Source organism: Pleurodeles waltl, chromosome 9 (assembly GCF_031143425.1).
Source record: "Pleurodeles waltl isolate 20211129_DDA chromosome 9, aPleWal1.hap1.20221129, whole genome shotgun sequence".
In the NCBI taxonomy this organism is placed as follows: domain Eukaryota; kingdom Metazoa; phylum Chordata; class Amphibia; order Caudata; family Salamandridae; genus Pleurodeles; species Pleurodeles waltl.
In genome coordinates, this window is record NC_090448.1 from 773,467,653 (window position 1) to 773,491,370 (window position 23,718).

The window sequence follows — 23,718 nt, forward strand, 5'->3', positions numbered from 1 at the left end:
CTAACTGCTAGTGCATGGCCAACTGCATAGGGCTGCTCCCTGTGTGTTGGGTCCGCCAACGGTAGTGGTGTTGCTGGCATTGATCATGTGTCTCCTCTGTCTTTCCCCCCCTTCATGTTCTGTCACCCTGTCCTTGTGTGCATTAGCATCATCTGGTGGAGGAGCAGAGGCACTGGAAAAGGAGGGAGCTGCATCTCACATAGCCCATGAGGGTGAATCTACGGAGTCTGAAGGCACCAGGGGGACGGAGGGCGAGGAGAGCTCCACAACGAGGACAGGAGGGGACACCAGCGACAGCGACTCCTCCTCTGATGTGAGCTCCCTTGCGGTGGCAGGCACCTCTGTGCCCACCGCAACAACAGGTACAGCTGCCACTCCCCCACCAGCACCGCCCTCCCAGCAGCCCCTCAGCATGTTTCCCGAGCCCCCACACCCAGGAGGGTAAGCATCTCCTTCGCCCCAGGCACCTCAGGCCCTACCCCAGTCAGCCCTGCTGTCATCAGTGAGGAGGCTATTGACCTCCTGAGAACCCTCACTGTTGGACAGTCAACCATTCTGAATGCCATCCAGGGTGTCGAGAGGCATTTACAGCAAACAAATGCATACCTGGAGGGCATTCATTCTGGCGTGGCGGCCCAATAGAGAGCCTTTCAGGCTCTGGCCTCAACACTGATGGCAGCCATTATCCCTGTGTCCAGCCTCCCCCTCCAACTTCCACTACTCAGACCCAATCCCCTCTACCCCAGCCTATCCCAAGCACACCATCAGACCAGCATGCACACACATCAACACACAAAAGTGGCTCAGGAAAACATAAGCACCACACATCCCACAGGCACTCACACAAGCACCATCCCCATGCAGACACACCAACATCCACTGCCTCCACTGTGTCCCCCTCCTCCACATCCTCCACCTCCCTCCCAGTCTCGTCTCCACTCACACCTGTATTCAGAATATCCTCAGCCACTACCTCCATCACCAGCACGCCCATCACTGCACACCGCTCACGTGCAATCACCACCCCCACTACCATTCACACGTCCCCTGTGTCCTCTCCCAGTGTGTCTGTGAGCCCTCCTCCCAAAGTACACAGGCACACACCCACTCAACAGCCATCCACCTCACAACAGTCTCCAACCCCTGCACCTTCACCTAAACTCAGCAGACGTACACCTCCTATAGCGATTACCTCTTCCTCCAGTCCAAAACCCCCTCCATCTTCCCGTCCCAGTGTGTCAAAAAAAATAATCCTAGCTAACTTGAACCTCTTCCCTACACCTTCCCTCCCCGTCCTACCCCTAGGGCCAGGATGTCTAGATCCCAGCCCAGCACCTCAGCCAGCCAATCTGCATCCGCTGTGGTCCCTGCTTCTCCTGTACGGTCAAAGGGGGCACCTGTCAGAGCTGCCGCCTGCCACCGACAGAGAAGAAGGACTACCCTCTTCCACCACCTGCAAAGCTCAAAAAGGGACCGGCTTCCAGCAAGGGACAGTCACACCACCCACCCAGCAAGGCCTCGCACAAACATCGAGTGGACAGTGCCAAGGTCCATGCAGCGACTGTCAAGATGGGGAAGGGCCACAAGCCAAAGGGCACATCACCTCTGGGCACGATGTCACCTGGTGAGGGGCTGGTGACCACCAAATCATCAGGGATGGCAGCCACATGCACCACAGTCACCACCGCCGCTCCGACTGCCACCTGCACCGCCAAGTTCACCACCACCTGCACCGCCGCTGCCACAACGTCAATCTGCAGCATCCTCCCCAAGGATCAGCCATTCGAGGCTGCCAGAGACGGTATGGTGTCTCTATCCACTGCAACAGTCACTTGCACCACAGCCAGCACTGGCAGCATCTCCGTCGCAGCCACCGCCACCATCAGCACCACCACGTGCACAGCCAATGCCACTCTTTCGGACATCAGCCCCATTCCAAGTGTGCAGCCGTCAGAGTCTGCAGGTGACGTCCTGGACCCTGGACACGCCACTTGAGATACCACCTCCAGCACTGACACAAACCAGCAATTGGCAGCCTAAGTCGCCGCAGGATGGAGTTTGGGTCTGCCTCCATGGAGTATCATGCTACCTGTTCCAGGTACATCGTGTGGCTGAGACACCCAGGTGAGACGAAGTCAACTGCCACACCCCAGGTGCAGCATCACTGGGCACAAAGCCCCCCTTCAGAACCAGTGGAGAAAAGCATCCACTAACACAGTCCTTGGCAGGATGAAGCACTCTGGGCACAAAGCCCCCTCCAGAACCAGTGGAACATGTCACCGTCTTGAGAGACTGTAGCTTTGCACTCCCCAGGACCAAGCAGTGGGCAACCCACCCACATGAGAGACTTGAGGGATTGTGGCTTTGCACTCCCCAGGAGCAAGCAGTGGGCAACCTACCCACTTGAGAGACTTGAGAGACTGTGGCTTTGCACTCCCCAGGACCAAGCAGTGGGCAAACCACCCACTTGAGAGACTTGAGAGACTGTGGCTTTGCACTCCCCAGGACCAGGCAGTGGGCAAATCACCCACTTGAGAGACTTGAGAGACTGTGGCTTTGCACTCCCCAGAAGCAAGCAGTGGGCATGGAGCCCCCTCGAGGAGCAGTGGTGTCGTACCATCATCCGGCTGAGGTGCCCCCCATCCCTTCCCCCTGAGGTGCCTGTTTTTTTTCCGACCTGATGCCCCAGCAGTGTTCTCTCCATTTTAAGGCAGGTGTCATGTGTGGGCTTCGCCCATGCTTTTTGGGACCACTGGTCCACGGACATTTCATGGGACAGTGTACGGACTTGTGTACTTGCTGTAAATATTTGTGTATACTGATTATTTGCTGTTCTCTTGGTCTATCTGATTGTTCGAATATTACTCTAGTTAAACTCATTTAGTTTTCTCCTTGCGCTCTTCCAGGGGGTGACGGGTGTATCTGTGATGTTTTTGGATATGTGTGTGTGTTGTTGTGGGTGCGGGTGTTGCGTTTTGCGTGTGTGTGTCACTCGATTTTCTCTCCTCCCCTCCCCTGTGTTCTAGGTGCAGTACTCACTGTTGTCGTCGCCGCCCCGCCTTCTTTCCACTTCGTGGTGTATTAATAGATACAGAAACATGTGTAGGACCTGTAACTCGGGCTCCATGGCATCCTGGTTCTTTGTTGAGTGTCGACAGATGAGTGGTTTCCCTTCTGTGTACTGTTTCCACCGTGCTTTTGATGGCGTTGGTACTGCCCTGAAAAGCTGGCGGATTGGTGCCTTGTAATAGTGTGGGTGGCACAATGTGTTCTGCCTGTCTGTTGGCAGTGACCGCCGCGGTGTTTGTTGCTACTGCCATGGTGGTCGGAGTGTTAAAGTGGCCGTCTGTGTTGGCGGTTTCCACCATGGTTGTGATTCCATTTTTTTAACAGCTGGCCTGTTAGCGGTATTACTGCCAGTTTGTCACCGACTGCCAGGGTTGTAATGAGGGCATAATTCTTATAGTGAAAAAGGCAGAGTGAAAAATGGGTATCAAGGAAACCTATGTATTTCTGAAATGGGCACAAGATATAAAGTTTAGAAGCACTGGTTATTTCTACACCTTTGAAAGGCACAAATGCAGCAAAATCCAATTGGTAATAACAAATGTTATACTATTGTATGCTGCTACAAGTCTCCTGATAAACAAGGTACCTCACTTGGGTGGCTACCTAGTGCACCAAAGCAGGAAACAGCCCGAAAACAGCCAAAAACACAAGGATGCAGCACATTTTTCCACTGAAACGTGACCCTCTCTTTTTGATATGGGTAGCTCCAAGTTTTGGACCCTAGCTCAGCCGGCACCTAGAGAAACCTTGTCAACCTGTATATTTTTAAAAAGCAGATACCTAGGGTAATCCAGGACGTTGTGACTTGCATGGATCCAATTAGGGTTGTCTACCAACAATGCCCTGCAAACCCCAAACTTTGCCTGAAATCATGCATTTAAGTTATATTTCAGTGATGGAAACTTGCGGAATCTGCAGGAATCCACAAAATTCCTACCACACAGCATTGTCCCATCTGTGCCGATAAAACAGCTACCCCACTTGTGCAGCTGGGCCACAACAGGAACGGTTCAAAGCAAGGACAATGGGAGTCCTTGCTTGGAGACTCCTATTAACCTTGATTGGATCCATTCGTGTCACTAGCACTAGGCATAGCCACACAAGTAGGTTAGAGTTTATATCGGCACAGGTGGGGCAATGCTGGGTGGTAGGAATTTTGTGGATTCCAGAAGTTTCCCTCACAAAAATGTAGGGAAAATGTGTGACTACAGGCAAAGTTGGGCATTGTGGGTAAGAAAATGTTGTAGGGTGTATGTGAAGCACACCACCCTGGACTCCCCCAGATGTCTAGTTTTCAGAAGTGTCTGCGTCTAGTACATTTTTCCAGGTGGCAGCCTACCCAAGTTCAAAAAGTGCAGCCGATCACCATTCTAAGTGTAACAATACTGGGAGTTAGCCAAGCTCTCCTGGCTCATATCTAAAATCAACATATAAAAGAGTCAAATGTCCTCTTGCTTGCCATTGGGATGAGTTGGTTAACCCGCAGGGAGAGCAGAAAGTCTGCTGGCCTCTGTAGTTGGGGTAAGGGGCATAATCATGCTCATGGTGGTGCGCAGGCCCCACCCTTCTATTTGTTTTTTAATTCTCTGGCATCTAGTGGGCTGTTTGCCTCCCCTGGGCAGATAGGGAGTAATTACCCCCATCTGCCCTCGGGGTCAGAAATACTTTGTCCCCATTTATTTGGGGCGGAGGTATGGTTATGCCCCCACCCTGTACTTTGAAAAAAAATCTTCCTTGGTGTTGTGTGCTTTCTGCTTCTAGGGGGGCAGATTGGGGATAATAATCCAGGCCAAAAAGACTGTGGCCATTTTGTTAGAGGGACATTTCCATGGCCATTCTGGTTAGTCCCTACCCCTACACTAACAAAACAAAATGGTCCCTGGTGTTTAGTGGGTTTCTGCCCTCCCCCTCGGGATACAGGGCTTCCCATGCAAAACCCCATTCTCCTTGTATTAAAATAGAGTGATGACTCCGCTAAGGAAGATGTCTGGAGGTTAGTGCTTGACCTCTGGGAGATTAACAAAATAGTGGAACCATGTTTCCCTGTGGTACCTAATATTGCCACCATGTTGGATGGCATTTCTCCTGATGCATTATTGTTCTGTCATTGATTTTTTTTAAATGCTGCTTTATTTTCCTTTCCCCTGCATGAAACCTTACAATACCAATTCAGTTTTTTATTTAAAAAACGCTCTTACTATTTTGAACTTATCCCACAAGGCTTCCCAGGAAGCCCCTCCATTTATTCACAGGCACTAAAAGCACAATTAGACCCTTTCATTTGACACCAACCAAACTCTCACACAATGCATGAATTATATATTATTAGCCAGCACCAGTGGAATAGACTGTGCTTCTAACACAGTTGCATTACTAAATTTCCTTGCCATACATGGCCACAAGGTAACTCCCACTAAATTGCAATTTGTTCAACAGGAAGTTGCCTATTTAGGACACCTCCTGTCAAAGGGGGGAAAGAAGATTTGATCCTCAGATAGTGAAAGCTACAGTGAATATTCAAGCCTCTAAAACACAACAAGTACAAACCTTAGTGGGTATGGCAGGTTACTGTATACAGCGGATGCCTAACTTTTCCATTCTTTCCAAACCCTTGATAAACCTGATGACTAAAGACACTCTACAACTTTTACCATGGATAACTGAACATCAGAAAAGTTTTTTTTTACAAATCAAATATACAGTTTGGGACATTCCTACTCTTGGAATGTCTGACTGTGCTAAAGAATTTCATTTTGTTTTGTACATGAACACGTTGGGTGCGCACTAGCTGTTCTTACACAGCAATAGGGTGACAGGAAAAGACCCTGCACTTTTTTCCACCACCTTATTGTTTTTAGTTTTTTTTTAAATATATTTGATTGATTTAGCAATTATCAGGTACAGGTATATTCAACCGTAGGGTTTAAACTGCCCTTTACCCCTAACCCTCCCCCCATGCAAATCCTCAGGGAAAAAAACGGATCATATGGCGCTCCTCCATAACTTAGTCTCTCCCATTGTTCAGATTGAAATGAGATTGATCTCTTTGAGGGATTCAGTTGTCGTCATCGTCTACATCCGTTCCAGTCGCAGATAGCGACTGATCTGACTCTGGATCGTTTGGGTTCTTAAGACAATCAAGCAAGAAGTCCCATTGCCGTGCTGTGTCTCTGGTTCTACAAACCCTGGATGCCTCCTGATGTAATATTTTCCCTTCTGCATCTGCCCATCATATTAATTCGGCCTTCCAGTTTTGTGGGCGGGGCCACCCGGGTCCTTCCAGTGCCTCGTAATCTCTCTTCTGGCTAGCAGTAATGCTAAGTCTATATATCTGTTAGTATTTATTTTTGCATTAGGTCTAGGGAAGTCCACCAGTAGTGCCACCATGGGAGACTGTGAAAGTCTACTGTCCGTGACTGCAGTGATGTTACTAAATATCTCTTCCCAATATGGTTCAAGTTTGGTACAGCTCCACAACATGTGGATTAGACCTGCCTCCGGTTCCGTGCAACGGGGGCAACTATCGCACTCTGTCGCAAACATTTTTGCTATTTTATGGGGGGTCAAATAAGCCCTATGATAGATATAGAGATTAATGAGTTTGAAACAGGCGTTTCTAGATACAGTGTATACATGCGTCGTTATTCAGGCCCATCTCTGCTCATCTATGGGTGTCCCAGTGTCAGTCTGCCAAGCCCGTCTCAGCCTGTCTAGTGGAAGAATTGTGTCATTATGTAGTGCTCTGTAGAGAGCTGATACCACTTTTCTCTCCCCCCGCATGTGCAAATGGCCTGGAATCCAGCATGAGTAAGAGGTTAGTGTGTTCCCAGTTTCCAGTGTTGTTTTATGATTTTAACTATGGATCCCTGTAGAAGGAACAACCCTGAGGGGACGTCATGTAGTTCTCTCAGAGCAGCAAAGGTCAGTAGTTCTCCGTTCTGGAACAGGTCTCCCAGTGTGACAATATTATGTGTAATTAGCGGTGAAATCCCTGTCAAGGCTCGCCCCCCCGGCAATCCAGTCAGACTGCTCACCGGCGCTCCCGGCGCATATATTCGTGTAGTACGCGTACACTGTGAGCTACGCCCCCAGCACACCTGCAGTGTATTTAAGGTGAGAGGGCATGGCTCCCGTTGCCCTTTGGGAGCCAACAACATATCCAGAAGGGTAGGTAGTTAGGGGTCTGTAAAATGACTCAACTAGTCCCTTTCCTGTTCAACATACAGGGGGTCATTCCAACCCTGGCGGTCGGTGTTAAACCTGCGGCCAAACCGCAAACAGGCTGGCGGGGTAAAAAATGGAATTCTGACCATGGCGGAAACCGCCATCAAAGACCGCCACATTACCACACCGCCCGCCACGGCGGCACAAACAAACAGCGCGGCGGTCACCGCCAACAGACAGGCGGGAGACAATGTACCGCCCACTGTATCACAAGCTACCAATCCGCCACCTTTTCCGGGGCAGTAGCCCCGCCGATAAAAACACGGCGGAAACAGCCATTTCGAAGGGAAAACGCCCACCTCCATATACCCCACGAGGAATCAGGACAGCATGGAACCCGAACTCCACATACTCCCAGCGATAGTGTTCCTACTCCTCTACCAGGAGCACGAACGCCGGCGCAGAAGACAACGGTGAGTACAGTACCTACGACACAGGGGAGGGGGGAGAAGAACATATTACGGGTACACACATACGTGACACACCCACCCTCACCCTCACCCACTACAACATACACATCAATGCATAGCAACACATCAGAGTGACACGCCCCAAACCCCCCGGAAGAATGCAAATACAAAAGGAAATGATTCTAAACATTGGAATATATTGTATAACTGGCTTAAAAATATATCTACACATCAAAAAATCTTATATACATAAATGTACAAGTCCGAGCATTGTAGCATGCATTGTCCGTGGACCACTGGGCCCAAATCACATGGGCAAAGCCCACACAAGATACCTGACTCCAACGGAGAGAACACTGCAGGGGCATCAGATAGCAAAACTACAGGCACCTCAGGGGGAAGGGAAGGGGGGCACCTCAGCCAGATGAGTGAACGACAGCAGATCCACGAGGGGCCTCCATGGCCACTGTTCAATCCTGGGGAGTGCAAAGCCACAGTCTCACAAGTCCAGACAGTGGGTGGTTTGCCCACTGGACCATCCTGGGGAGTGCAAAGCCACAGTCTCACAAGTCTCTGCAGTGGGTGGGTTGCCCACTGGACCATCCTGGGGAGTGCAAAGCCATAGTCTCACAAGTCTCTGCAGTGGGAGGGTTGCCCACTGGACCATCCTGGGGAGTGCAAAGCCACAGTCTCACAAGTCTCTGCAGTGGGTGGGTTGCCCACTGGACCATCCTGGGGAGTGCAAAGCCACAGTCTCACAAGTCTCTGCAGTAGGTGGTTTGCCCACTGGACCATCCTGGGGAGTGCAAAGCCACAGTCTCACAAGTGGATAACAGTCTCCACTGGTTCTGGAGGGGGCTTTGTGCCCAGAGTGCTTTGTGCAGCCCTGCCCAACACAGATGCGGGCCAGCCCCTGCCGCTCATGGGGCAGCAGTGCTTGAGACGGTGGTGCCCAGTTCAGCGGTGCTTGAGACGGCGGTGCCCAGTTCAGCGGTGCTTGAGACGGCGGTGCCCTGTTCAGCGGTGCTTGAGACGACGGTGCCCTGTTCAGCTGTGCTTGAGATGAAGGGCCCAGTTCAGCGGTGCTTGAGACGGCGGTGCCCAGTTCACCAGTGCTTGAGACGGCGGTGCCCTGTTCAGCGGTGCTTGAGACGGCGATGCCCTGTTCAGTGGTGCTTGAGATGAAGGGCCCAGTTCAGCGGTGCTTGAGACGGCGGTGCCCTGTTCAGCGGTGCTTGAGATGAAGGGCCCAGTTCAGCGGTGCTTGAGACGGCGGTGCCCTGTTCAGCGGTGCTTGAGATGAAGGGCCCAGTTCAGCGGTGCTTGAGACGGTGGTGCCCAGTTCAGCGGTGCTTGAGACGGCGGTGTCCTGTTCAGCGGTGCTTGAGACGGCAGTGCCCTGTTCAGCGGTGCTTGAGATGAAGGGCCCAGTTCAGCGGTGCTAGAGACGGCGATGCCCTGTTCAGCGGTGCTTGAGATGAAGGGCCCAGTTCAGCGCTGCTTGAGGCGGCGGTGCCCTGTTCAGCGGTGCTTGAGATGAAGGGCCCAGTTCAGCGGTGCTTGAGACGGCGGTGCCCAGTTCAGCGGTGCTTGAGACGGCGGTGCCCAGTTCAGCGGTGCTTGAGACGGCGGTGCCCTGTTCAGCGGTGCTTGAAATAAAGGGCCCAGTTCAGCGGTGCTTGAGACGGCGGTACCCAGTTCAGCGGTGCTTGAGACGGCGGTGCCCTGTTCAGCGGTGCTTGAGATGGAGGGCCCAGTTCAGCGGTGCTTGAGATGAAGGGCCCAGTTCAGCGGATCTGGCCATGGCGTGGAGGTCATTTGCCACCTGTCCTGTGGCTGGCGGAGCCTTCCTGCCCATCTGTCCTGTGGCTGGCGGGGCCCTCCTGGGCTGCAGTGCCGGGCCTGTTGGTGGCCTCCTGCCCACCTGGGATGGGGCTGGCGGGGCTCTCCTGCCCACCTGGGATGGGGCTGGCGGGGTCCTCCTGGCCAGCTGGGCTGATGGCGGTGTTGTCGGGCGTGCTGCCCTTCCCAGCCTTCCCTGATCGCCTGTGTCCCTTCCCCACCTTGGGCGGTGGGCCAGCTGTCTCCACACTTCCTGCCGGAGCCATGGTAGGGCTTTTAGTCCCTGGTGTTTTCACCCTCTCGCGCCGGCCACTGCCTATCTTTGGATGTTTCTCCGGGGGTGGGCTGCCCGTGCCTTGGCTCCGTACTGAACTTGCTGCCCTGGAGGGTGGGGGACTCCACAGTTCATGGCAGACTGTCATGACAGGGCCCGGTTTTGTCGTGGCTGAGGTGCTGACTATAGTCCTATGACATGGACGGGGTGGGGGAGTTGGTGGAAAGAGGTTGAGTTTGGACAGGAAAAGCTTCTTAGGAGCAGTGGGACGGGTAGGTGTAATGGGTATGGGAGTGGAGGAAGAGGTTGTGGTTGTAGGAGTATGAAGTCTGGTGTCTTTGGGTGCAGGTGCTTGGGCTGGAGGCTGTCGTGAGGTGGATGGCAGTTGGGCGGGTGGCTGTTGGGCGGGTGGCTGCCTGCCTTTGTGTATCTTGGAAGAGGGGGTCACAGACGCACTGGGAGAGGACACAGGGGACGTGTAAATGGTAGTGGGGGTGGTGACTGCAGGTGTGCGGGGGGTTCTGGTGTGTGTGCTGGTGATGGACGTAGTGGCTGAAGATGTTGTGCATGCAGGTGTGAGTGGAGACGTGACAGGGAGGGAGGAGGGAGACGAGGAGGAGAGGGACACAGTGGAGGCAGTGGGTGTTGGTATGTCTGTATGTGGATGTTGCTTGTGTGAATGCCTGTGTGATGTGTGGTGCTTATGTCTGCCTGAGCTTCCCTTGGGTGTTGAGGTGTGTGCAGGCTGGTCTGATGGTGTGTCAGGGATAGGCAGAGGTACAGGTGATAGGGTCTGGGTGGAGGAAGTTGGAGGGGGGAGGCTAGTGACAGGGACAATGGCTGCCATCAGTGCTGAGGCCAGAGTGTTGAACGATCGCTGTAGGGCAGCCTGACCAGAATGAATGCCCTCCAGGTATGCATTACTCTGGTGCACCTCTCTTTCTACACCCTGGATGGCATTCAAAATGGTAGACTGCCCAACAGTGAGCGTCCTCAGGAGGTCAATGACCTCCTCAATGAGAGCAGCAGGGGTGACTGGGGCAGGGCCTGAGGTGCCTGTGACGAAGGAGATGCCCACCTTCCTGGGTGAGCGGGCACGGGGCAAACGCTGAGGGGCTGCTGGGAGGGCGGTGCTGGTGCGGTTGGTGGTGGCTGTACCTGTTGTTGCGGGGGGCACAGATGTTGCCGCCACCACAAGGGAGCTCCCTTCAGAGGACGAGTCCGTGTCGCTGATGTCTGCCCGAGTCCCCGCTGTGGAGCTCCCCTCGCCCTCCGTCCCACTGGTGAATTCGGAGTCCGTTGTATGGCCCTCCATGGCCATGTGGGATGCAGCTCCCTCGTGCTCCGATGCCACTTCTCCTCCGCCTGATGATGCTAATGCACACATGAACAGGAAGACCACAAAAAAGGGGGGGGGGAGAAAATAAAGACATGTTGAGTGTATGCATTGGCGACACTGTTGGCGGACAGGACAGACACAGAAGCCCCCTGCACTACGCCGCGCACTTGGGGTCGACTACTCAATCCGTGGAACATGGCCTGCAAGCCTATGGACAACATCTGCACACATAGATGACACAAGGCCTTGATTAGCTGTACTTGGCACCCTACAGAGGTGTGGGGCGGGGGCACAGGGACATGCCTTACGGAGGGGCCTAGCCTACAGAAATCGTCCTGGCCTAGGGATACCCACAGCCCTCCTCCCCCACCCAGACACCTCCACTGCGCGGAAAGTCAACAGAATGAGAGTGTACTCACCCCCTTGTGTCTGCTGTGATGTCCTCACGCGCCCATCCAAATCGGGGTAGGCCACCGCCAGGATCCGGGACATCAGGGGGGTCAAAGTCCGACTGGCACCCCTCCCACGTTGGGAGGCCATCCCCAGCTGAGCCTCCGCCGTCTTCCTGCTCCAGCGTCGGATGTCCTCCCATCTCTTCCGGCAGTGGGTGCCCCGTCTCTGGTGGACCCCCAGGGTCCGGACGTCCTTGGCGATGGCACGCCAAATATCGATCTTCTGGTGGGCGCTGACCTATGTGAAATGTACAGGGGGGGGGAAATAGTCATCACCATCTGCATGCTCAATGTGAGTGGCCCCCCATCCCTACCCTTGCCATGTGGCACATGCTCTCACCGTCGTTTGATGCATGCCTCAATCGCTCCCCTCCCCACCATCATTCATCCACCCCACTCAACACAGGCATTGCCCACAAAGCATGGTCCCAGTGTACTTACCTGGTGGTCTGGAGGACCGTAGAGTAGCGCATATTGGGGGAGGACCCCATCCACAAGTTTCTCCAATTCCTGAGCAGTGAAGGCAGGGGCCCTTTCCCCAGTCGCATGAGCCATTGTCTCTTCCAGACCGAGGTCACAGCAGCACTTGCAGTGTAGGTCCTCTCCTGTCGAAGATCAGGTATCGAGTGATTAAGCTGATAGAAAATGGCGGTCACGCCCGCGGCGGTGCGTACCGCGGCGGTGCGTACCGCGACCACCGGCGCACATCTTCATTGGCTCCTGAGACCCATAGGGTTCAATGTTAACCAATGGTGCTTAGCGCCGCGGTCTTCGACCGCCTACCGCCACGGTGTGTCACGCCAGCGCATTTACCTCACATCCCATTGTCGCACTTCACAGGTCAGGCAGCCGCCATTTCAGGGGCCCACATGGCTTTCATTCTACTGAGTCACACATACCTAGGCCTTGCATCAACACTCATACAAGCCATTCAATGCATTGGGAATCGTGTTATGTGCAAGCTGTGGTTACGTACCTGTGGGTTGATTGACTCTGTGCTCGCTGTTGTCCTTCATAGGCACCGTCCACTGGGACATGCGAGGAGATGGCGGAATCTTCCTGTATACAGACCGCTGGTGGACCTGTCGACAATGGAGGAAAGACATGTCATACTGACATACAGGCTTGACCGAGCCACTATTCATGAACTGTGTGCCCAGCTGGAGCCAGACCTGATGTCATCAATCAGCCAACCCACAGGGATCCCCCCTCTAGTGCAGGTGCTGTCAGTGCTCCATTTCCTTGCAAGTGGGTCATTTCAAACAACAGTGGCCATATCATCAGGGATGTCCCAGCCTATGTTTTCCAAGGTGTTGTCCAGAGTGTTGTCTGCCCTGCTGAAACACATGCGCAGCTACATCGTTTTCCCTGAGGTGGGGGATTTGCCTACAGTGAAAGGTGACTTCTATGCCCTTGGACATATCCCCAACATCATAGCTGCCATTGATGGGACACATGTGGCTTTGGTACCCCCCAGCAGGAGTGAACAGGTGTACAGAAACAGGAAGAGTTATCATTCCATGAATGTACAGATGGTGTGTTTGGCAGACCAGTACATCTCCCATGTTAATGCCAAGTTCCCTGGCTCAGTGCATGACGCGTACATCATGCGGAATAGCAGCATCCCTTATGTGATGGGTCAACTCCAGAGGCACCGTGTGTGGCTAATTGGTGACTCTGGTTACCCCAACCTGTCATGGCTACTGACCCCAGTGAGGAATCCCAGGACAAGGGCAGAGGAACGCTACAATGAGGCCCATGGGCGAACTAGGAGGGTGATTGAGCCGACCTTCGGCCTCCTGAAGGCCAGGTTCCGGTGCCTCCATATGACAGGTGGTTCTCTCTACTACTCACCAAAGAAGGTGTGCCAGATCATCGTGGCCTGCTGTATGCTTCACAACCTGGCTTTGCGACGCCAGGTGCCTTTTCTGCAGGAGGATGGTCCAGATGGTGGTATTGTAGCAGCTGTGGAGCCTGTGGAGAGTGAAGACGAGGAAGCCGAAGAGGACGACATAGACAACAGGAACACAGTAATACAGCAGTATTTTCAGTGACACACAGGTAAGAATCCACACCGGCATATTACATATACTTAACCACTACTACGTCTCTACCGTCTGTCCTTTTCCCCCAGTGTATGGTAACTGAGTTGTGACTTTCCCTTCCGATTTCAGAGATGTGGGCCCCACTGCGTGACATCTGCTTTGTTTCCCCATGGACTACATCTGTGTGACAGTGGTATGTTGGCATCACAATGTAAATATGCATTTTGGCACAGTAATCTCTAATACATTTGTACTAAATCACAGCCAGACTCCAGAATGTTTTGTACAATAACTGTGTTTATTTCTGTGCTCCATATTGGTGGGTGGTTGCAAATCGGTGAGGGGTGATGGTGGAGGATTGTCCATGGCAGAGTCCAGACTAGTATTATCACAGGTGCATTGTCCAAATGGCTGTGGGAAGTGGAGCAGGGGCAGTTTAAGGATGGACAGGGTGACAATGTGGGTCAGTGGGATGACAATCAGGGAGGTATCCTTTGCTGGCTGGGGTCTTGGCATCTTACTCTGTCTTCTTCCTGGATCTCAGGGCCCGCTTGCGGGGTGGTTCTCCTTCTGCAGGGGGTGGGGTGCTGGTGGCCTGTTGGTCCTGTGGCAGGGCCTCCTGTCCACTAGCGCCGGCAGAGGTGGTAGGCAGTTCTTGGTCCATGCTAGTGTCAGAGGCCCTTTGTGGTGCCACAGTGTCCCCTACAATGGTGCCCAGGGCGGAAATGATGGTTCGTAGTTCCTCCCTGAACCCCAAATACTGTTCCTCCTGCAGGAGCTGGATCTCCTGAAACCTGGCCAGGACCGTCGCCATCGTCTCCTGGGAATGATGGTAGGCTCCCATGATGGAGGAGAGGGCCTCGTGGAGAGTGGGTTCCCTGGGCCTGTCCCCCCCCCTGTCGCACAGCAGCCCTCCCAGTTCCCCTGTTTCCCTGGGCCTCTGTCCCCTGGACCGTGTGCCCACTACCACTGCCCCCAGGTCCCTGTTGTTGTTGGGGTGGTGGGTTAACCTGGGTGCCCTGTAGTGGTGGACACACCGCTGATTGACGTGTCCTGGAGACAGAGGTATGGGCCCGCTGGGTGGGTGCTGTGCTGGTGTTCCCAGAGGGGGGAAGGTCTGCTGTGGCCTGTGGCTGTCTGAGGGGAACCAAATGTCCTGAGGTCCCCGATGGGCCGGGCTGGTCATCTAGATCCAGGTCGACAGAGGTGCTGTCATCACTGTGGGCCTCTTCTGGGGGTGAAGTGGACATTTGTGGACCCTCCTGCGCGGTGACGTGGCGTTCGGGTCCTGCAGGGGTATAAATGGATGGTTATTGCATCTGTGTGTGCCATAGCGTGCAATGGGTGGGTGCCCGTGTACCCCAGTGCTGGCATTCCTGTGTGGGGGCTTTTGTGACGGTGGTTTGGGGGGGTGATGGGGATGTGCAGTGGGCATGCTTTGGTGATGGGTGTCCATGCTTTGTGGTCGCATGCAGGGCTTGGGCTTGGGATGGGTGGGTTGTGATGGTGAGACATTTGCAAGGAGTAGGTGTGATGGGGGTGAGGGTGAGGGTGGGGGTATGAGTTGGCATGCTGGTGGGGTGGGGGGATGAAGTAGTGAAGATGAGACTTACCAGAGTCCATTCCTCCAGATACTCCTGCGAGGCCCTCCGGATGCAGGATCGCCAAGACCTGCTCCTCCCATGTTGTAAATTCTGGGGGAGGAGGTGGGGGTTCGCCGCTAGTCCGCTGCACCGCGATGTTGTGCCTGGATACCATTGAACGCACCTTCCCCCGTAGGTCGTTCCACCGCTTCCTGATGTCGTCCCTATTTCTTGGGTGCTGTCCCACTGCATTTACCCTGTCGACTATTCTGCTCCATAGCTCCATCTTCCTGGCAATGGTGGTGTGCTGCACCTGTGTCCCGAAGAGCTGTGGCTCTACCCGTACAATTTCCTCGACCATGACCCTGAGTTCATCCTCAGAAAACCTGGGGTGTCTTTGCGTGCCATGGGGTGGTGTGGGTGATGTGTGGGGTGGATTGTGTGGTGCTAAGTGTGGTGATGTGTATTGATGTGTTGTGTGAAGTGCGTGGTAATATTGCTGGGTGAAAGTAAAATGCACGTCTGGGTGCTCGGATCTCTATTTCTCTGTGCGTGGTCCCGATTCTGGAGGAGTGGGGGTTTGAGGGTGATGTGGGTGTGTGTTTTATATTGTCTTGGGTGTGTGGGAGTGGTGTTTGTATGTGTATCAGGTGTGTGTATTTTGATTTGTCCAATGTGGTTGTATTTTGTAAGTGTGTGTGTATTTTGAGCGCGGCGGTGTATACCGCCAATAGAATACTGCGGTTGAAAGACCGCCACGTGGATTTGTGTGTCGTGATAGTGTGGGCGTATTTCTGTTGGCGTGACGGTGGAGGTTTGGTCATCGTCAGTTTCTCGCTGGCCTTTGGTGTGGCGGACTTTTGTGGATCTCTGTATTTTGGCGGTTTGCCTGTTGTGGGTCAGAATGACAGTGGCGGTTTACCGCGGCCGCGGCGGTATGTTGGCGGTCTTCTGACAGCGGTAAGCTGATTTTACCGCCAAGGTTGGAATGACCACCATAGTGTCTTCGCTAGCCATTGCAATTGACAGGCCAGGTAATAGATTTCCACATCAGTAGCCGCCATACCTCCCTCCACAGTTGGTCTCTGGAGCGTGTTCAGTGCTAGCCTGTGCCTGCCTGTTCGCTAGATAAAACTGGTTATAGTGGAATTTATGTCTTTAAATACTGACTGAGAGATGATCAATGGCAAGGTTGAGAAGTAATACATCAGTCTGGGTGAAGCCACCATTTTTATCAACACCACCCTCCCTGTTACCGACAGCGGTAATGTTTTCCAGAATGTAATATCGGAACGCAACTTCTGAACTGCTGTTTGCACATTACCCTCCAGTAGATCTTCTGGTTTGTGATAAATTTGTATCCCAAGGTAACGAAACGTGGAGAGGGACCACTCAAGCCCCACGTGTTTCCCCTAGCGGGCACCTTCCTGTAGTGGAAAGATGTGAGATTTCCTCCAATTGATTTGTAATCCCAATAAGTCTCTGAACGTTTCCAGCAGGGCCATTGCCCCCGGTAGGTCCCTTTTTAGGTCACCCAAAAAAGCAGCATATCGTCTGCATAAAGCGCAATGTGGTGCTCTTGTGTTTCAGTCCTAAGTCCTGCAAAGCAGTTGCCTGATCTTGCAGCTTGTGCCAGCGGCTCCACAGCCATAACAAACATTAAGGGCGACAAGGGACAACCCTGTCTAGTGCCTCTGCCGATCGGACATGTGTCAGACACTATTCCACCCGTGCGTACACGTGCCATAGGGTTCGAGTATAACAAATTGATCCACTGAATAAAGCCCTGCCCCAACCCCATTCGCAGCATCACCTGTTCTAAGAAGTCCCCTCGGAGACTATTGAAGGCTTTTTCAATATCCACTGCTATTATTGCTGCATTGTGTAGTTCTGGGGAGTTAGGGTGTATTACCGATATCAGTCCTCTGATATTCAGAGCGGTATTACGCTGGGGGATAAACCCAGACTGATCTGCGTGAATTAGAGTAGTTAGATGAGGCAGAAGCCTAGTCGCTAATATCATGCTAAGTATTTTATAATCCATATTAGGCATGGATAAGGGGCGTTAAGAGCCCACATCCATCGCTGGTCTGCATGGCTTCAAGAGGGGCACTACTATGGCCTCATTTGTGGACGGGGGCAGCGTGCCCCTTCCTATCATCTCCGAATAGAGTGCACAGAGGGGTGGGGCCAGTATGTCCAGATATGCATCGTAGAACTCTACTGGGAGCCCATCTGCCCCTGGGACCCTCCCCCAGCCATGGACCCCAATGTCCCCTTGATGTCCGCAGGGTTTACCGGGTCTTCTAGTGCTTATCGGTCTGTTTCCCCCAGCCGTGGGAGCTGAGGATCATCCAATACTTGTAGCTGCTCCGGGTTTAAAGTCTCCCAGGGCGAAACATACAATTGGGAGTAGTACTGGGCAAATCGTTCATTTATATCTCTCTGCCCATATAGTCTCCTTCCAATGGAGTCCTCAATTTCCATTATTATTGATTGGAGCCGCTGTGGCCCCGCAAACCAGGCCAGTAGCGACTCCGCCTTGTCACCCGCGTGTTGTCTGGCCCTGTATTGGGTATAGTTAAAGCATCTCAATTTTTCAGTGGCTATTGCAACCTTTTCTCTGGCATCTATGAGAAGGGGGGACAGGTCTGGGGTGGTCGGTCTTCTATGTTCAATATCTCTGAGGTCCCTCTCTTGTTTCTGGATGTCTTGTTCTAGTGTTTTTTGATCTCCCACTACCTCTGCTATACATTTCCCCCTAATAACTGTCTTGAAAGGCTCCCAGTCAATCGCGCAAGTCGAGGCAGTCCTGGTATTGTGTTCGAAGTATTTGCGTATTGCAGTCGCAATCGTGTGTCAAAAGGCGCTATTCTTGAGTGACTCTGATCTAAAGCGCCAGCTAGGTATGTGTAGCCGCTCTCTGTGCCATGCTAGCATAAGTAAGAGGGGGCTATGGTCTGAGACCGTGCGGCATAGATAGTCCGTCGCCTCCACTACGCTGTTTACCCCTGGGGATGCCAAAAACGTGTCCAACCGGACATGAAGGTCATGCATTGGGGAATAAAAGGAATAATCCTGGTCTGTAGGGTTAAAATGTCTCCAGCTGTCACTGAGGCCCCACTGTCGCTGCCAGCCAGAGGATGCTTTGGCCGTTCTATGAATTTGGGAGTGCTGCAGGTGGGGAGGTGTTCTGTCCAACTCAAGGTCTGCAACGCAATTAAAATCCCCACCTATGATAGCTGCCTGAGCTCTGAAAAGCAGGAACCCTGTTGTTGATTCAGTGCATAGACTCCTCCAATCACTATGTCCCTACCCTCCAATCGACCAGTCACCAAGACATAGGGGGTCATTCTAACCCTGGCGTTCCGCGACTGCCAGGGCTAAAATGAAGGAAGCACCGCCAACAGGCTGGCGGTGCTTCCCTGCCCATTCTGACCGTGGCGGTAAAGCCGCGGTCAGAAAAGGGGATCCGGCGGTTTCCCGCCGGATTTCCCCTGTCTGGGCTGAATCTCCATGGCGGCGCTGCAAGCAGCGCCGCCATGGAGATTCCGAACCCCTTCCCGCCACCCTGTTTCTGGCGGTTTTTACCGCCAGGAACAGGATGGCGGGAACGGGTGTCATGGGCCCCCTAACAGGGCCCCAGCATGCGTGACGGGTGCAACTGCACCCGTCACACCCCTGCAACACCGCCGGCTCCATTCGGAGCCGGCTTCTGGGTTGCAGGGCCTTTCCCGCTGGGCCGGCGGGCGCTCCCTTGGCGGGCGCCCGCCGGCCCAGCGGGAAAGCCAGAATGGGCTCTGCGGTCTTTTGACCGCGGAGCGGCCAAGTGGCGGTTCCCGCTTGGCGGGCGGCGACCGCCGCCCGCCAATGTAGGAATGACCCCCATAATGTCCTCCCCTGTCAACAATCTCATTTGTTTTTTGGAACAGGACCCCAGGGCGGACCCATATTAGTACTCCCCTAGCAAAAGCAGAATAGGTTGTTGCATATATTTGGCCTCGCCTTCTCTTGGTGAGGGCACTGACTTCTTGCTCTATCAGATGTGTCTCTTGAACTATGGCTATGTGAACCCCTTGTCGTTCAAGCTGACTATGGACTGTATACGGTTTGCTCACACTGTTCAGCCCTCTTACATTCCAGGTAAGTAATTTGTAAGTCGGGGGATCCATAGCGTGTATAGGTGTAAAGTGTGGCTATGATTAATCTCCCGTATTTTAATGAGGTTGACTGTGAGGAGTACGCCTAAGGCAGTAAATAGGCAGATATATATCATACTGTGAGGAGTGACAAAACTAAACAACATCAAATCTTGACCCCAGCCCCGTAACTCCAGGACCGGAATCTAAAACTATTCCCGTCCAAACTGTATCTACTTCAACTATCATTAATTGTCAATTGATCAGGGGCGAGGTATCACAGACCAGGAGCCAGCTTCCCGGTCTGGCCATCGAAGGCCCATGCAGTCTTAGTTAAATCTTAGCATCAGGCCATGTTGCCGCTGGCTTCAAAATGTCACAGCGGGGGGACCCACGGGGCATCCGCAGGTTGTGGGGTGCAACAACCAACTAGTTATGGCCCGTTGTAGGCCACACTTGGGTTCCGACCCGTGTATAGCCGCTCAATCTTCTCCTCCCAGCATGGCCAGGCGGGTTGTCTCCCTTCCTCCTCGCAGGCGAGCCACCGGACCGCCATGTGATATGGTGGGTAAGTTCATAATATTTCATCCAAGGTCCCTGGAGTTATCTTTGGCATTATGTCGGAGGCCACCAGCAATGATATAGAGACACTGCCATAGCTGGATTCCCGATCTGAAGAGGGCTCAGAAGAGTGGGGAGAGTTTCCATCCCCCTTGTTCAGTGCTGCTGCCACGTCAACAGCACTCGCATCTCTCGAAGTGCCTGGTGGCGCAGAGGCGCTGCCGCCGATCGCCATTCACTTCGTCGTCCACGCTGTCTTTTGCGCATTGGGGGCATTCTCTCAAGAGGTTCGGTGTCAAGCAGGGCATTAGACTCCAACCATTCCCACGCCTGTTGTGGAGTGACAAATAGGTGGAATTTGTTCTTCGCTATGACCTGGAGTTTAGCCGGGAAGAGCATGGCATATTGGATTCCCTTCTCTCGAAGTTTCTTTTTGGCCTCATGAAAGGAAGCTCTTTGCTTTTGCGTCTCTTTCGTGAAGTCCGGGAAAATCATTATTCGCTGGTCTCTCGTGTTGATTTCCCCTTTCATCCTAGCCTGGGTCAAGATGTGATCTCTATCTTTGAAATGGAGCAGCTTGGTCACCACATGACGTGGCCGTGTCCTAGGCAGAGGCAGCCTCGCCGGCACTCGGTGGGCCCTCTCGACAGCGAAGAAAGGCGGCAGTCCCTCGGGCCACTATCTCCCTCAGCCACCGTTCCAGAAATTCTTCCATGCTCGCTGCTCCCTGTTCTACCTTCTCCGGTAGGTCGACCAGTTGTGTGTTGTTTCTGTGTGCTCTATTTTTGGCATCTTTTGCCCTTGCTTCCAATGTCTTAACTGGGGAAGTGAGCGCAGCCAGGCCCTTTGTCAAAGTCTGGCTGGTCGGGGCCAATTATTACAGCGTTACTTTCTGTGGAGACCACCCTATCTGTGAGCCAACGATGATCATCCTTGAGCAGAGTTAGGTCAACCGTTAAAGTGTAAATATTTTGCTCTAGGGCCTCTCGGGACGCCTGGATCGCTTGCAATATAGTGTCCAGGGTGGTCTCAGGGGTGAGCCTTCCTCCTCTGGCCCCCAGGTCATTGTGTCTCCCCTGCAGTGGGTCCATCAAAGCAGCTTATTTTTTGGGACCCTCTTTTCTTTTGGGCTTGCCCATTGTGTTGGTGCTGTTCTCGCTCTGTTCTCGTGGGCCGGTGTTTTAGGTGTGCAGGAGGTAGAATAATCCCTGAATTGACACTGAGTATAATGCCCGCAGTAGATCCACTCGCTCTGCGTCACTTTATCATCCGTGTCTCCTGGGTCCAGGCAGGTCTCACATCATCCTGCGACATAGGCCCTTCAGTGAGGGAGGGGACGGGAAAGGATCAGGCCCGTCAGCACCCTGGGTGCAATCAGGGCCCCAGGTGTGTCTCTCCTTCAGGCCCACTCTCCGACATCCCAGTCCCTCTCGGTGGCAGCGTCCTCGGAGCTCCGGTCACCAGGGGAGCCCCCTCCCCTCCTTCAAGAGGGAGTGCAGAAGGGGTTCTCCCCCGTCAATGCGCTCACCTCTTCAGCACCCCCAGGGTGTCCCACCGCAGTCCGGCGCCGCCATTGCTGCTCTGCCCGGCATCTGCTCCCGGCTGACATGTTGAGTGTTATTCGAATCTCCCAATCCCTCCGGAACAGGGAGCCAGGGCATCCCAGCGTCCGAAAAAAAGGAGCGTTTCGTCGCTCCGGGTTCCAATCAATGTTCAGAGCCCCTCCGGCCCCCACTTAGATCAGTTGGTGAGTCAGGATATTACGGGCCTGTCGACGACCACTGGGAGCTCTGCTTCAAGCGTGTCACTCCATCGGCCACAGGCCATGCCCCCCCTTCCACCACCTTATTGTTGAACAGAACGCAAACTCAACATTTGACAAATGCCAGACTAACACTTTATGGGGTATGTTTGTTCAGTCTTCATGTTACTATATCGGTGTAACACACTTAATCCAACAACTCTCTTGTCGATTTCCCAGAATGATACTGATATGTCCTATGACTGTCCACTGATCAAACTAGAACAGACCAAAGGGAGAATACATTTACAGGACACACCGACTGCAGAAAGAGATGGTGACTTATGGATTGATGGCTCTTGCTTTAAGTTTAAGGATGGGACAACTAATGAACCCCATGCTGTTACCACCTTACACAACGCCATTGAAACCTGAGGCTATTAGAATTATTGGCACAAGCAGCTGCGTTACTAGCATTTAAAAAAGCCTGTGAGCTGAGTGCTGGATTAACTCTGAATATATATATACTGATGGCCAACATGCATTTTGAGTTGTGCATAATTTTGGCAGCCTTTGTTCCCCACATCTCAAGAAATAAAAATACAACATGGTCCACGGATTGTTAAATTACTTAGGGGGTCATTACAACATTGGCGGTAAAAGCCGCTTACTGCCGTGCAGAACACCGCCAACACACCGCCGCGGCTGCGGAATTCCGCCACAGCTATTATGACCCACATCTCGAAATCCGACACCCACACAAGTCCGCCACACCAAAAATCAGTGATAAACTGGCGAAAACAAAACCTCCACCGTCATGCCAACAGGAATGCGCCCATGCTATCACGACCCACGAATCCACGTGGCGGTCTTTCAACCGCGTTATTCCATTGGCGGTACACACCGCTGCGCTCAAAATACACACACATATACAAAACACAGCCACATTGGACAATTCCAAATACACACACCTGATACACAAACATACACCACTCCCACACATCCATTACAATATAAAACACACACCCACATCACTCACAAACCCCTACTACCAAAAATTCCGAAAGAAGGACAGAGAGAGACACCACCATCCACAAACTAGCAGCCACAGGCACTCAACACCATCACCCACACAACGTCCACGCACAAAACACCACACACCACTATATATCACCACACTTATCACCACACACACCACCCCACACATCACCCACACCACCCCATGGCATGGCAAAGACACCCCAGGTTCTCTGAGGAGGAGCTCAGGGTCATGGTGGAGGAAATCGTCCGGGTAGAGCCAGAGCTATTTGGATCACAGGTGCAGCACACCTCCATAGCTAGGAAGATGGAGCTATGGCGAAGAATAGTCGACAGGGTCAACGCAGTGGGACAGCACCCAAGAAATCGGGACGACATCAGGAAGAGGGGGAACGACCTACGGGGGAAGGTGCGTTCCGTGGTCTCAAGACACCACATCGCGGTACAGCGGACTGGCGGCGAACCCCCACCTCCTCACCCACAACTAACAACATGGGAGGAGCAGGTCTTGGCGATTCTGCATCCTGAGGGACTCGCAGGAGTCAGTGGAGGAATGGACTCTGGTAAGTCAAACCTTTAACTATCATATCCCCACCCTACCTGCATGCTATCACTAACCCCCACCCTCGCCCCCTCCCCTATCACTCCAATTCCTCACAAATGTACTAATAACACAAACCACACATCCCAACACCAAGCCCTGCATGACACAACAAAGCATGGACACCCATCACTAAAGCATGCCCACTGCACATACCCATAACACCACCCGCAACCATCATCACACAAGCCCCCACACAGGAATGCTAGCACTGGGGTACACGGTCACCCACCCATTGCACACCATGACACACACAGATGCAATAATCTTGCTTTTACACCCCTGTAGGACCACTACCCAACGTCACCAGACAGGAGGGTCCAGACATCTCCACCCCACCCACAGAAGAGGCCCACAGTGATGACAGCAGCTCTGTCCAACTGGATCTAGATGACAAGCC